This window comes from Crassostrea angulata, chromosome 2 (assembly GCF_025612915.1).
Source record: "Crassostrea angulata isolate pt1a10 chromosome 2, ASM2561291v2, whole genome shotgun sequence".
NCBI classification, from domain to species: domain Eukaryota; kingdom Metazoa; phylum Mollusca; class Bivalvia; order Ostreida; family Ostreidae; genus Magallana; species Magallana angulata.
The window spans coordinates 24,676,900-24,692,637 of NC_069112.1; positions in this window are offsets into that span (position 1 = coordinate 24,676,900).

Consider the following 15,738-nt stretch of genomic DNA (forward strand, 5'->3'; position numbering starts at 1 on the left):
ACATTGATAATGAAATAAAGATTTTACCGCGATGTATTAGTTACAATAAATCCGTATCAAAAAATATTGTGTTTTTCTTATTTCCTGTAGTGTATTTCCGCGATGAAACTGAATAAAAAGTATAACTGCTTTGTTGATACTCAGCATTACCGTTTGGTCAATTTTTTTATGCGTATCATACATCCAAACTAGCTTTTTTTCACCACTTCCAGGCCCAAAGTGGGGGGTGTGTATTGTACATTACTGCGTATTATATTCACCGGATTACGGTTATAACAAATGCTTAGTTTAGAGTCAATAATTATTCTTTAAAAAAACTAAAATATAATGAATTACAATTACATTAAAAGTCTCTGGCCAGTATTGAACCCCAGACCCCTAAGTTGGTAGTCCAAAACATTACCCTACAGAATGTTAGATTAAGTACACTTTGAGGGTCTGACATATCAGAATACAATATGAAAAGATGCATGTGACATTTTTAGTCAAAGTTTAGCTCACTGAGCTGTAAACTTTTTACATTTTGAACTTCTTCTCTAAAACCTCTTCACTAATTTCAATTAAATTTGGCACAAAGCATCCTTATGGTAAGGCAAATATAAATTTAAGAAATAAAAGACTGATCTTTCTTCAAAGCGGAGAAAATATCTAAAAGGAAGAAAAAAGGCGATGCATTTGTAAAAATCTTCTTAAGAAATACTGGTCAAATTCAACATAATTTAACAAATATTTCTTACATAAAGGAAAATATTATTGCAAAAATTATGGGCTAATTCTGTTTCAAAAGGTTGTGTTATGTTAACTTGTTTGGATTTTCATATTATTTATGCTTTGTAATCTGGGGAACTATTGCAAGTATTTTGTTATTTTTAGGTATCAAATCAAACATAGACTTTGGTAAACCAGACAGTTGACTCACTGCTTACCTGCGCAAATAAGCAAAATCTGATGTATATGTATTAACAAAGTACTAAAATACAATTCATTCTATTAGTAATTTGGTATGATCTTTTGCGTAATGGTTGATTTATAATGCAAGATGTTTTGTTGAGATGCTCAGCATTTTCTCGAGTTTATTCAGTTTAAACAGAGTTTAATATCGTTGACAGAAATATATACAGTAAAACTCGTTTAGTACAAAATCAGATATAGCGAATTCTCGGATATAGCGAAGTCTTTTTGAGTCCCCGGTAAAATTCTTCACAAATCTTTGCAAATTTTTACGGATATAACGAATTCGGATATAACAAATTTACGGATATAGCGAACTGATTTTGAGTCCCGAAGAGGTGAATTATAACGAAATTTAACACTTTTATAACGAATTTCTTTACAGTTTAAAAAAGTTTGCACTACCCTTTAACATAATAGTTTGAAAGATTTATTTTCATACAATTTTTTCGACTTACAATCCAATTATGAAAGGTATCAAAGTAATGTATTTTTATTCTAAGCCTCAAATAGCAAAAATTATAGTCTGGTATAAGAATACATGTATATAGTGAATTTGCTATAGTTACTATTACGAATTCGTTATACGGATATAGCGAATTACGGGTATAACGAAGTAAATCCATCGGTCCCTATGACTTCGCTATAACCGAGTTTTACTGTACTAGGTATATATATGATTCATTTTGAAAAATAAAATTTCCTCTTTGTTTTAATGCATGTCTCTTCTGTTTAATTGTTTGTGATTTTTATTTACTAACCATATTTGAGTGTTAAGCTTTAAATTACAGAGGATTCCGCTTAATCTGATCGTCAATTTGTCAGAGAAAAATAATCAGTTTAACCGATTATTAGATTAACCCATTAAGCGTTTTTGTGGTCTTTGATTTTGGTACAAAATGTATCAAGACATAATTTATCAAATATAGTTTGAATAGTTTGAAATGAAATAATATACTGTAAATTCCTTATATTACGCGAGTACTTATAGATTGGGCTTAAAACTAACTAGTATTGAAACCTAGAATCAAAAATTGTCATGATATTCTATGTACCAAATAATGACGGGATATATAGATTTGTTGAACAGATATCGGCAATGAAAGACATATAGTCCTCTTTAAAATTGACTAAAAACATTGATGTTGCCGGACGTCACGGCACAACGAAAAGTATGAGCAGTATGTATCTAACTCTGTAAAAAGCCGATAAAAACTGTGAAAATGCTCAATGGTGGAATAAGTAAAAATTATTTGCACATTTGTGTTTAACACATTTTGTGGGGTTGTGGTAAATGTATTTTGAACCTCAAACAGTAAGAAAGAAAGTAGAATATCTGATTAAAAAATGAACAACGTCATCAGACATTCAGGGATTTCCTTACTGTAAACGAAGAGACATGCAGTCAAAAATAAGAAAACTTTGAGGGATTCACTTATGATTTTGATAAAATGTGAACAAATTAGATGTCAAGTGAAATATCGCAGATTTAAATTGTATGGTGAAGAGCACAAAAGACTCAGGGTGATACACAGGATGAATGACCATCTTTAAGTCCTCCTTAAAGATAGCTTAAAGGTGTTTAAAGGTAGCTTAAAGACGATCTTTAAGCCACCTTTAAGCTATATGTGTTGCTTAAAGGTGGCTTAAAGAAAGCGTAAAGATGGCTTAAAGGCAGCTTAAAGACTATCTTTAAGCCACCTTTAAGCCACCTTTAAGGACAACTTATAGGTCCTTAATGTCCAAACTTCTTTAAGCCACCTTTAAGCCACCTTTAAGCTACCTTTAAGCCACCTTTAAGCCATTAAAAAAATTTTAATTCAATAGTGTGCTTGATTTCCAACAAGATGTATTAACTTTATGAAAGAAAAGGTATTAAAACGGTTTTTGTTCTAGAGAAAAAAAAAACCGGCCACGGTGAGAATTGAACCCGGGACCCTTAGTTTACTAGCATCACCACACTTCCTCTGCGCCACGGCAACTTACATATGTATCAGCGTTTTTTTATCCTATATATCAGTGGATATTGAATCATTGTATTGAATGTGTTTACTTGAAAAGATTTTGACAAACCATTCAGTTTGTAACAATCAATTATATCTAATTTATAAATTACATGCATGCATGTATTTAGAATGAAATACGGAACTTGGTCTTCAGTGAACAAAAATATATTTTACCTAAATGGAAACCGTTAGGTTCACTATAGTAGGCTTTCTTAGTTAATAAATTTAAACCGAGTAGATATACGTTCATCTAATTTATAGCTATAAAATGTAAGAAAGAAAATGAAATAATTCCTTCTATTAAATGCATTGATACTATTAGGGTATTTGTTCAATTTCCCGCAATTTCCCGGTTTTCATGATCGCGGCGCCGTTCCAATATGTTTAAATATTTACATGTAATTGTATGTACATGATTTTTAAACTATCAATTCTATAACAAACAAAATTTCCAATTACCGGTGACGTATTTACTGCATGTGGCAATTGCAAATGACTTGTACATACAATTGTATGATGTGCCAGGCCCGGTATATTTGACATATTTACCCTTATAAATATATTTAAATAATCAACCCCTATTTATGATCACCGGTACATTAATTAATTAGCCTCAAGATTTTACTCTTACATACATGAATCGTTAATTTGTAGACGTAACATCTTTGAAACCCAGAGCTAGGAAATAATACTTTGAAAATGAATTACAAATGTAAATTAACTTTTATTCACTAGACTTATCGTATACTCGTACATACTAAGATTCAACGCCTTTAGAAACCCTGACGTGCACCTGGGCACACGACACACCTGTTGTGTATATCTTGTATATTCTGTGTTAGTTCCAGGGGTTTTCTTAAGTTGGACAAACAATAAACTTTAATTAGATATACACAAACATGCACCTGGGCACACGACACAACTGTTGTGTATATCTTGTATATTCTGTGTTAGTTCCAGGGGTTTTCTTAAGTTGGACAAACAATAGACTCTAATTAGATATACACAAACGAACAAAACTATGTCTAGACAAACAAAGCAGTAATATCCTGCCCGATATAACAAAGGCAGTTGAGAGTCTTTTCATCTTTAACATGTATCTAGCAGATCTAGAGTTAGAAATAATGAAAATTGAAAAAAAAAATACAAACCTTAAACCGATTATCAAATTAAATCATGCATTTTTTGTTAATTATCTTTATTTTGTTTAATAACCGGATGAACTGAGAGGGGGAGAGAGAGAGAGAGAGAGAGAGAGAGAGAGAGAGAGAGAGATTTTTTCACCGATTAATTTATAATAGGAAACAAACATACTTTAATTAGTTTTATGCACATATAAAGATACATCCCTACATCCCTACAATAATTTTGAAACCCCCCAAAAATTATAAAGAATTTTATAACGGCAATCTGTGTCCATCGGAGCGGTGCTGATGATAGCGATCTGTGTTTAATGGAGCGACGATTAAAGTTGCCTAGAACACCCCCCCCCCCCCTTCCTTGGAAATCATATTATTACTCGGATGACCCCCTCCTATCGCTATAAAAGAGCTTTAGCATTTAATATGTTTTTATTGTTCAGCTTGATCAATATTGACTTAAAGGCCACTTAAAGACAGTGTAAAGGCAGTGTAAAGAGAGCGTAAATGCCACTTAAAGATGCTTAAAGGTGGCTTAAAGGTAGCTTAAAGGTGACTTAAAGAAGTTTGGACATTAAGGACCTATAAGCACTTGCTTAAAGGTGACTTAAAGGCGGCTTAAAGGTTGTATAGCCTTTAAGCTCCTTTAAGTCACCTTTAAGCCACCTTTAAGGACTTGCTTAAAGATGGTTTTTCGCCCTGTGATATAAAGATTGATAATTCTATTAACTAACTGTGCATGCGTCATCTTCACGTTATGTTTCCAATGTTACCATGCTCCGTGGTGACAAAACATGTTGAATTTAAAATCGGGTATCAAAAATACATTTGCATCAAATGGAACGAAACATTTTATATCAATGAAATTAGTATTATTGCATAAATTAAAAAGACTGAAAGTTAAAATGACTTTACTGAATATGATAAACAGCCACATTCTCTTTGTATTTTTTGATTGACCCTCGTGTTAAGTGTGCTACACCTCTTTGATGTCTTTCACAAAAGTTACGATTTACAAAATGATAAAACCTTTGAACTCCATGTATATAATAAACAGTTAACTTAACACTTAAGGTAAGGATGAATAGGAAAATAGTCAGAGGATATAAATATTTGAAGTTAAAAGACATAATTTGAAAAGTGCATGAATTGAATATAAGATGTAATTTATTAGGCAAATTTGCTTCAATAATTTATTTAACTTTCTTGTTTTAGCATGTCCTGACATATTATGACACTGTTCTAGGAGTGTGTCACCTGAGAGGATCACACTGGGTACTCGTGGTATGTTGTTTCACTTATTGTTTAGCTCACAGAGACAATATCAGGGGAAGGTTATGCTATTTCCTCAGCTAGGATGTTGAGTCTGAGCCATGAATTTGAAATGCTGGAGGTTAATTTTAAATGCTTCAGGTTAAGGTTTATTGAGGAGTATAAATTTTAGGAGCAGGTGCCCTTTGATGCCAGTATCTATGTTTTTACTGATCCTATCTTAACCAAACTTTCAAAGATAGTGCATCCTATCCTAAGATGTTTATGCACTGGACAGGTTTGGATGCTGAATCTGTGCCATAAATGTTTGATATTTCATACTGACAATTTATTGGTTATACATGTACCTGGTATGAAGTAACTGCTGTTAACCTATTAAGCTATGATTTCCTTACAAAGTAACTTGACTTAACAGGGTTTGACACTAACTTTTTTTTCTTTCGGTGGACAGTAGGTCCACTGGTCAAGAAGTTTTGGTGGACTTTCACAAGTTCTGGTGGGCCCTCATAAATGTTGGAATTTTTGTTGAATTGATTTACTCCATACTATGCATGCTTCTTAAATGCAATTAATTTGAACATAAACATGTGTTTTCTTCTACTTTATTGAATTTATTTCATTTTCCTTCATCATCATCATCATCATTTCCACTACAAAATATATTATATTTAAAATATTTTTACTGGGTCACAATTTTTAGCCCACCTGATCTGAAAGCTCAAGTGAGCTTTTCTGATCACATTTTGTTTCATCCGTCTGTCCATCCATAAACTTTTCACATTTTCAACATCTTCTCAAGAACTACAGGGCCAATTTCAACCAAACTTGGCACAAACCATCCATAGGCAAAGGGGGTTAAAAGTTGTGAAAATTAAGGGCCACACCCTATTTCAAGGGGAGGTACTGGGTAATAAGAAATTAATGAAAAATTTCGAGAAAGTTTCAAAAATCTTCTCAAAAACCATTAAGCCAGGAAAGCTGAAACTTGTGTGGAAGCATCTGCAGGTAGTGTAGATTCAAAGTTGTGAAAATCATGACCCGTGGGGTAGAATGGGGCAACAATGGAGAGTCAAAGTTTTACATAGGAATATATAGAGTAAATCTTTTTTTAAATCTTCTTCTCAGAAACTAATCAGCCAGGAAAGCAGAATCTTGTGTGGAAGCATCTTCAGGTAGTGTAGATTCAAAGTTGTGAAAATAGTGGGCCCCAGGGTTGGATGGGGCCACAATGAAGAAGTGTTAAAGTTTAACATAGGAATATATAGAGTAAATCTTTAAAAATCTTCTTCTCAGAAACTAATCAGCCAGAGAAACTGAAACTTGTGTGGAAGCATCCTCAGGTAGTGTAGATTGAAAGTTGTGAAAATCATGATCCCTGGGGGTGAGGTGAGGCCACATTGGGGGGGGGGGGTGTTAAGGTATTCAATGTATTATGGGGGGATATTGAACAATTTTGAATCATTTTAAACTAGTTAAATATTTATTGCTAGATAACTATCAAAGTGAAATGAACCAAATTCACATGACAGACAACATATAAGGAGCCGGTCATTTTGCACCTAATTTTTTTTAAAGAGTTATCTCCCCTTGACGAAAAAAAAGAAACTTTTAACTTCGTAACAATATTTGCGGTAAATGATTCATTTTATTTCATATTTTAATAAAGAGAAAGTGTATGCATGTATTAACCAAGAGAGTTTTGCGAATTTTAAGTTACTTTTTACAGTATCTTAAGAAAACATACGTTGCCCATAGACTTCAATGCAAAATTCCAGGTGTAATTAGTTGGACCATAATCAAAATTTTGAAAATTCCTTTGGTGGAGTACTTTTATTTGATAACACCTTCAAAATGATATCATGATTAAGAATATCGGACCATTCATTTATTAGGTACAAAATGTGGGCGTTATACATTGAATACCTTAAAGTTTTACATAGGAATATATAGAGTAAATCTTTAAAAATCTTCTTCTCAGAAACTAATCAGCCAGGAAAGCTGAATCCATACCTGTTAACCCTCCCGCATTGCGTGGGAGACTCCCGCAAAACAGCCTAAAAATCTAAGATCTTCCGCATGCAACCAATCTCCCGCGCGGGAGACAAATTTCTCCCGCAATCGTATTTGTTAAAATCCATCCAAGTACTGTATACCGTGAAAATAGTATGACATGTTATAGTCCAGTTTACTTTTTATGATTACTTCCGGTTTTGACTTAAATTAGTTACGTATTAAGTGATGCATAGGCCTTATAAAAAAATAAGTGAAAGCTTAAAACATATTGATTTTACTCTGTAACACCAAAGAAAACAGTACACAGCCAGTGGTGTCACTTAACCCTTTGTGTGCTGACTTGTTTTAACGCAACTTATGACCCAGTACTGAGTTGTTTAAGAACTTTAGCAAGTTTATTGGCATAGCATAGTTGACGTGTATTTATTTCATTAATTGTTAACTTATACTGTTGAAATTTGTCACAGAAAATGTTTAATATCAGCTTTCTCTAATATAAATAATTCAAGCTGTTTTTTTTTTTACATTTAGGCATATTTCCTGGTAACCATGGCAACAAAATTTAAGTAAAATGAAGATTTTCTGATTTTTTTTATATTCAATGTTTAATTATAGGGATAAAATCAAAGTTTCCCACAAATAATTTTTGTAAAAATATAGTACAAGTACTTTTGAGAAATTAAATCAAGAGAATAAAAAAGAATTGCTGTTAAAAGATCAGAAATCAATTCGAACAATTAATTACAATGCATGCGTTAAATGTATGAAATTTAAATGTCAATGAATTTTGATAAAATGTGGACATTCAAATAGTGTTGCAAGTTCACTCCTCAGTGGGCTGGGTTAAGAGCCTCTTATAGGCTAGTACGTAGTCCTGTTTGGTGTGGTAAATCTCGAAACATGGCTCTATGCACAATGCCACATTGCATTGGCCACATTCATACGATATCTGCCTTCCTGGCCTTTTCCTCCCTTCAGCTTGTCTGCAAGCTTTGCTGCATACAATACAGAGTCTGCAGACAGTCTTGGTTGCAACAATTTTTCTTAAAAAGTGGCGACCACTAAGCCTCTCCAGGGACTTGCCAGCTGCAGGTCTGCCCGTTACTTTTGTGTGGAACTCTATAAATAATATTTTTAATCTTACTTTGTGACCAAAGCACATCTTATGGAACTTGAATAAATGGCCAAGCATGTATGATAAAGCTATCATACAGTTGCCAATAAAATTATTATTATTATTATATTGTTTGTGCATTTCAATGCATTAAACATTACCACCAGAGTTGCTGAGAAGCTCATGGATCAGTCTTCTCCGAAACAGCCTGTGGTTTAGGGGAGTCTGATCTTCACAGTTATCCTTGTAAAGCACATATGCATTTGAAACTATGAGTGTCAAAATGTGAAAAAGACTTTTTTCCACCATTTCAAAGTTTTGACAGGCAGCTTTGAAGCCGATACAACCATATCAAGCCTGTTCACTGCTCCCATGTTGCTGTTGTATCTGTGAACCACAAGTGGCTTCACTACCTCCTCATTTCTGTGATTTCTCTTTCCTGTGGTCACCAAGGTTGATTTTTCTACAGTGCTTATAAGGTAAACAGGTTTAGCATCCTGGTATTTAGTAACACTAAGGGGGCCATTTGAAAGCACTTTCACCTCCCCTCTGTTCTCAAGATGGATCTGAAATTTAATTTATCCTTAAAAGGATTTGATGAACTGCACATTATGAATTATTGTAGATGAAGGTGAGGTCAGTATTCAGAATAGTGGATCATTTATATAATACAGTCAAACTTCGTTATCTCTAACTACTAGATGGGACTGTTTAAAAACTTCGAGATATCAAAGTACTTTGAGATATCAAGAGTAAAATACTTAAAAAATAAGTAGTTGGGACTTACAAATCACTTCGACATATCCATTGTATTCAAGATATCAGTGTTCGAGATATCAAAGTTTAACTGTATGTTAATGATTCATGGAGTCCTGGAACCGAGACGAGCAGGTTTTGATATTAGGTATCATAAGCTGCGTATTGTACATCATATTTTTGAATTATGAATTATTTAAAAGAATAAACAGATATATTTTTTCTTGAGTGATTAAATATTACTGTGCATTCATAAATTTCAATTGTAAATTGAAGATCAATTCAAGAGTCCTTGATACATTCTACTTTCCATATGCATGATTGGAAAGTGATTACAATTCATGCATTTTAAAACTGCTTATCAATAAATTAAGGGTCCTCCCCACACCTGGGAAAAGTTCTGAATGCAGACTCATTCTTCTAAATTACTTAACTTCACTTCACTACACCGAGACTTATACTTTTTGAGACACTACGTACATCACAAGATGGCGATTTAAATGTTTTGTTAAACTGTTTGTATCAATCGATTCAGATGTATATCATCATAGCTCAGTGGTTAAAGTTTCAGGCTTGTGAACCGCAGGTCATGAGTTCGAATCCTTCTTGAGCTTTTGTTTATTAGTCCCCTACCGGTTTCACCGGAGGGGACTATGGCTTTCCTCTGCGTCCGTCTGTCCGTCCGTCAGTCTGTCCCACTTAAGTTTTCCACACTTTTTTTCTTAATGCATTTGAGGAATAATATGAAACTTGCTGAACAGCTTCAAAATGTCAAACTACAGATCAAGTTTACACTTTTGTAGTGTCTGATTGACATATTTTCGAGAAAATTAATTTTTTATATTCCAATTTTTTAATGTTCGTTATCGGGTTCGGTGTGTAACTGAATAAACGAGGTCAGTATTTAGTCAGTAATGATATCGTGCGTCACTTGTACCATTCCTTTTCCTGTACCATTCCTTTTATCTTTTCTAACAAACAAATGAATTCTATAAAATAGTGTCAAGCATTGTGTTGTAAATTTAATAGGCAGGGTTTTTTTGTATTATTATTACAATCGGGTTCGTTGTCGGGTTGGGCTGTTTAACTGTTTGGTTTGATTCGGGGTACAGAAGACGGTAAGAAATGATATTGTGCATAACAGTGCATTGTTTTCACAAATTTTTACCAGCGAATACAGAATAGACTTGGCGAAATTACAGGAGATGAAATAAAGAGTATTATTTTACCTATTTCCTATTTAATTTCTATATCAACTACATAGTTTTAATTTCCTCTGTTCTTTTATCTCTGATTAAAGCATATGGCATCTCGTTTACAATAGCTCTGAAATAGTTGTGTGCTTGGAAGTTTTCATAGAATAATACAAACCGGTAGGGGACGTGTATTGCTTATGCAATACTCTCAGAATGCTTGTGTTTACTAAATGAAATTTTTGAAAATACCATTTTTTATCTAAAATTGCACATTTTTTCACCTATTTGATATATACTTCTTATCCATCATGCTTTCTATCATAATCAAGTAATTTTCTGCTGATTTGAGAAACTATTTCGATTAAGGCGTAGTGAGGCACCTTAAAGATATGGATTTTTAGCATGTCTTAATTTAATTTCAAAATGACCAAAAAATCTTTCAATTTAAAATTTTACCACTCTTCCTGAAAATAAAAGTCCCTTCAGTATTCAATCTCAGGACCTGCGGGTTGGTAGACCAAAACTTAACCTGCCATAGAGACACCAAATTTTGGTGATATAAATTGTTTCTCAATGCATTTTAATGGCCATGTTGTGACATACTGTTATAAAAAGTAGAAGTCACAGTGTGTCGAGGACCCTTAAACTATACATTGGTTAAGTTTGGTTTAATTTTTAACCATATCAGATCAATAGAGCCCAAAAGAAATGTTTAAGAGGAAATTAGTCTATACAAAATAAGAAAGTAGAATGCTACAATGACTAGTTGAACATAGTTTGGAGACCTCTTTAATCTCTTGGGGTATCCCACGACGATTAGGACGAACTGTGCCAGTGGCACCTACTCCAAGACACCATTATAGATCCATGAATAGCTGTGGACTCGAATAATAGTTGTCGCAGTACAGAATGTGTCCACAAGCATAGTTGTTCCGTAAAAGTGACATAACTAAGTCGTAAGTCGCACCTTTGTCACTGGGGGGTACTGAAGGTTTCCCTGTGTACAACTTCATTTTCATACAATACCCATTTTCCGCATCACAAAGTATGTATGCTTTAAGCCCATACTTGTCTGGCTTATCTGGGCTGTACACTTGGAAGTGTAGATTTCCTCTCCATGGAACCATGCCTTCATCAATGCATAAATTTTGATGGGGCTGATACACTGTGTCAAACCTTGGAAGAATCAAGTAAGGAAAAATATATTCATGGAATCAGTATCTACTGTATACAGGGAAATACAGCAAAACTCGGTTATAACGAAGTCAATGGGACCTAAGAAATTACTTCGTTATATCCGTAATTCGTTATAACCGTATAAGAAATTCATTAAATTTACATAGCTGGGGATCCAAGATGACTTCGCTATATCCGTAAATTCGCAATATCCGTGTTCGTACTAAACGAGTTTTACTGTATTCGCCTCTTTTTTATTTTTGCCCTTTTCACCCTTGTTGTCAGCAAATTTAAAACTTGGTGAATTCTAATGTCTCATAATATCTCTCTTTAAACACAACTGTGTCTGGGCAAACTCAAGACGGGGGAAACTGTTTCCAAGTGTAATAGGGCAAAAAATTACACTGGGCAAAAATAACCCTGTATTCAGTATTTCAGCAACCGTATTGCTTTGATTTGAGCATTTTTATCTACCAGTAGGGCAAAAATATATAATTTTTTATGATTATCTAATTATCATACAAATAATAGTGGTAGCAGAAATTTTGGACAGAATAAAGAACTGGTCTGGACAAATATAGAGACAGATAGGCAAGGTGATTCTTAAACATCCCAAATTTCATTTCTGGTTGGTATAATAAAGTTCTATATAATCAGACTTTTTACATGCAATACATTCTTTTACCTGTCCAAAATCTTTTGATACAAGGGACCCAGTTTAAAGAGAGGATCATAGCCCTCTTCTCCACGTGGCACAAATTCCGAATTGTCATTTAGATGCAAGAAAGTCATCAATGACAAAAACCTGTCCCTTGGCATGACGCTGGGAAAAAAGGGTGTAGTAGTCAGTGGATCGGTTGTCCAGTACTCCTTGATGTCTAGCTGATGCACAAGTCCCATCAGCATGAGGAGTGATATAAATTGCTTCATTTCTGAGCGATTTGTTTCATGCCATTTATGGAACCTACTACAAGGTTTCAACTGAGCAGATCTCAAGAACTTTTGTGCATACAGATTTGTCTGTTGTGCAAGAAATTCAAAATCATTGTCATTAAAAAATAGTTCAAAATATTCTCAAGGGGAATCTTTGTTGTGAACTGCTTGTTTTAATCCAGGAGTTTTTGTATAGTCAAGGGATGGGGGCTCCCTGTCTCCTGCCACCCAATTGTCTGCATCTATAAAGTTTTCAAAGTTTTCTGTTGGCCTACTCACTGTAATGTCATCTAAATCAAAACCCTCAAATTCAAAATCACTGTCCTCATCTGCTGCAAACTCATTCAAAAATTCTTCAAAATCGAAATTCCTTGCTGTCGCCATTGAATTATCTTCTGCTCAGCACGTTCAGAAGAGAGGTATTTACGTATGCATAGCAACATTAAATTTTCTGTGTTTACCCTAGATGTCAGCATGCAGTGATGGCTCAATACTGAACAATAAGAAGACTTAATATAAAAAGTGGCACTATTGACTTCTTGTATTGTACCATGCAAACAAAATAATAGTTTTCTGAACATGTATAGCAACACAAGTTGTAATTGCACACTGGTAGTCATAGAAATAATAAAATTTAAAACGATTGCAAATGCATTAATTACAATGGTAAAATAAGGTATCTAACAGTATTTTTAATATATATTTGCATTTCACATGAAAAAACGTCGTTTACGAAAAATCTCCCCCTTAGCCAAGTTGGTAAGGGGGAGATTCTCCCACATAGCAGCTTTGAAAGGTTAACAGGTATGTGAATCTTGTGTGGAAGCATTCTCAGGTAGTTGTGAAAATCGTGACCACCAGGGGGCAGTGTGGGGCCACAATGAAGGGGTGTTAAAGTTTAACATAGGAATATATAGAGTAAATCTTTAAAAATCTTCTTCTCAAAAACTAATCAGCCAGGAAAGCAGAAACTTGTGTGGAAGCATCCTCAGGTAGTGTTGATTCAAAGTTCTGAAAATCATGACCCCGGGGGTAGGGTGTGGTCACAATTGGGGGTCAAAACTTAACATAGGAATATATAGAGTAAATATTTAAAAATCTTCCTCACAGAAAATAATCAGCCAGATGATTCTTTATAATTGTTTAAACTTTGGCTCCAGGACAATTCTTCGGCTTCACATCAGAATTTGATGTAGGTTTATATCCCATATATAAACAATTGTTAAGGATTTTTTTGAGAACTGCAATACTCAACATGTGATATGACTATAAAGTCAACCTGTTAGAAAAGGGACTAATGATTATTAACATAAGAATATCGAGGGGGGAAAATGGATTTTATTAATACAGGATCTACATGTATTATTGTACATCTCCAGATAGTTTGTATTAAGACTCCATTAAGATGATTTTATCATACCTATTGTTCCACAGGTGAGCGATGTGGCCCATGGGCCTCTTGTTTGTAGGAAGATTTTACTTCTCACCAACAAAAAAATATATATAGAAAGAAGTTTGAGAATTAAATCAGGGAGACTTCATTTTATTAAGTTAACAATTCACAAATTCAAAACTTAAATTTAAAATATTGTTCAATATTTTGGGATAGACTATACTTAAATACTTGTAAAATGGATTAGAAGTACAGTAACACTCGTTTACTACGAACACGGATATTGCGAATTTACGGATATAACGAAGTCATCTTGGATCCCCATCTATGTAAATTTAATGAATTTCTTATACGGTTATAACGAATTACGGATATAACGAAGTAATTTCCTAGGTCCCAGTGACTTCGTTATAACCGAGTTTTGCTGTATGTAGTGTTGTAAAATCGGACCAATTTTACTATCGATAATCGAATTGAAACGGCAGCTTACAATCGATTATAAAATCGATCATGTAAACTTTCAAATTCCAACAATGATTAATTTTTTTTCATTCTGTTTATGAGTGAAAGATACCAGCATCAAATAAAATGCCTTTTTTTTTATTTATAATTCATAATTTTTTATGAACTTATCTTGTCAATGAAATGAATTAAATATTATACTTACTAGGGACCAACTTAGGGCAAAATTTTAATTTAAATTGGATTAGAAGCAAGCTAGTAAATAAAAATATAACCACTTCAAAATTTTTTAAACACTTATCAAATTTGTTAAATTTAATTGATCTGATACATTTACACATTTTATACTTTAAACGTTTTGTAATTCTGTGAGTAAAATGACAAATAAAATCAGTCCTTGTACTTCTGCGTATTTTGGAGGCATTAGTGCAACCCTTTGACCCAATTACAATCGTTATGTAGCGGATCTGTTTAAGTTTGAAGACAGCTGTAAAACATGGTTTTATGAATATTTTAGCAATAATTTGACAGTATTATTAACTAATTAGAATTTTCAAACTGTAATTGTAATATCAGCATGAAAAGTAATAGACATCAGTTGTAATTTTCAATGCACAGTATCAGTTAGTATCCCTCGTTTTTATAACCCATTAAGACAAGACAGTCGCTAGTTCCTAATCGCAAAAGGGGTTAAATAAGCTTGTGAAAACGTCTTACGAATTTGATAATTATCATTTTATTGCCTTTGGGTTGAATTAACACGATTGTAAACTCAGCATACTGGGCGACTTCAACTTCTCTTTCGGAGGAAATTCTGGCAAAGTTACAGATCACAAAGCAAGTCGCCCCTTAGGTTGGTCGTTTTATGAATATTGCTACGCAATAAAAGGTTATCTGTCACATTACTAAATTTTAGCGACTATCGATGATAAAGACTTACTAACGATTGTCGCCGACCTGCTGCCTTCAGCGACAATTTTTCGATAGTCGGCGACTATCGTAACAACACTAGAAGTATGTCCACAACAGCTAATAAAAAATCTAACTATTTTAAAATAAAAAATAAAAAGCTTTTCTGGGTTGAAATTTGATTTATTTAATGTATTTATATCTCTAATAAAGGAAATATCTCATCATTTGTAAGCTAAGTGACAAATAAAAATCTGTCACTTTACTTCAGTGTATTTAGGGTATTAGACTAAGTCCTACCCAATGACCCACTTACCACCGTTATATAGAGGATAGCCAACTGGTTAATTTATAATTGTTTTAGTTTCTATTTTGCATTAGAAATGTCTTTTTATTAATCAACTATCATTTTTTTGCC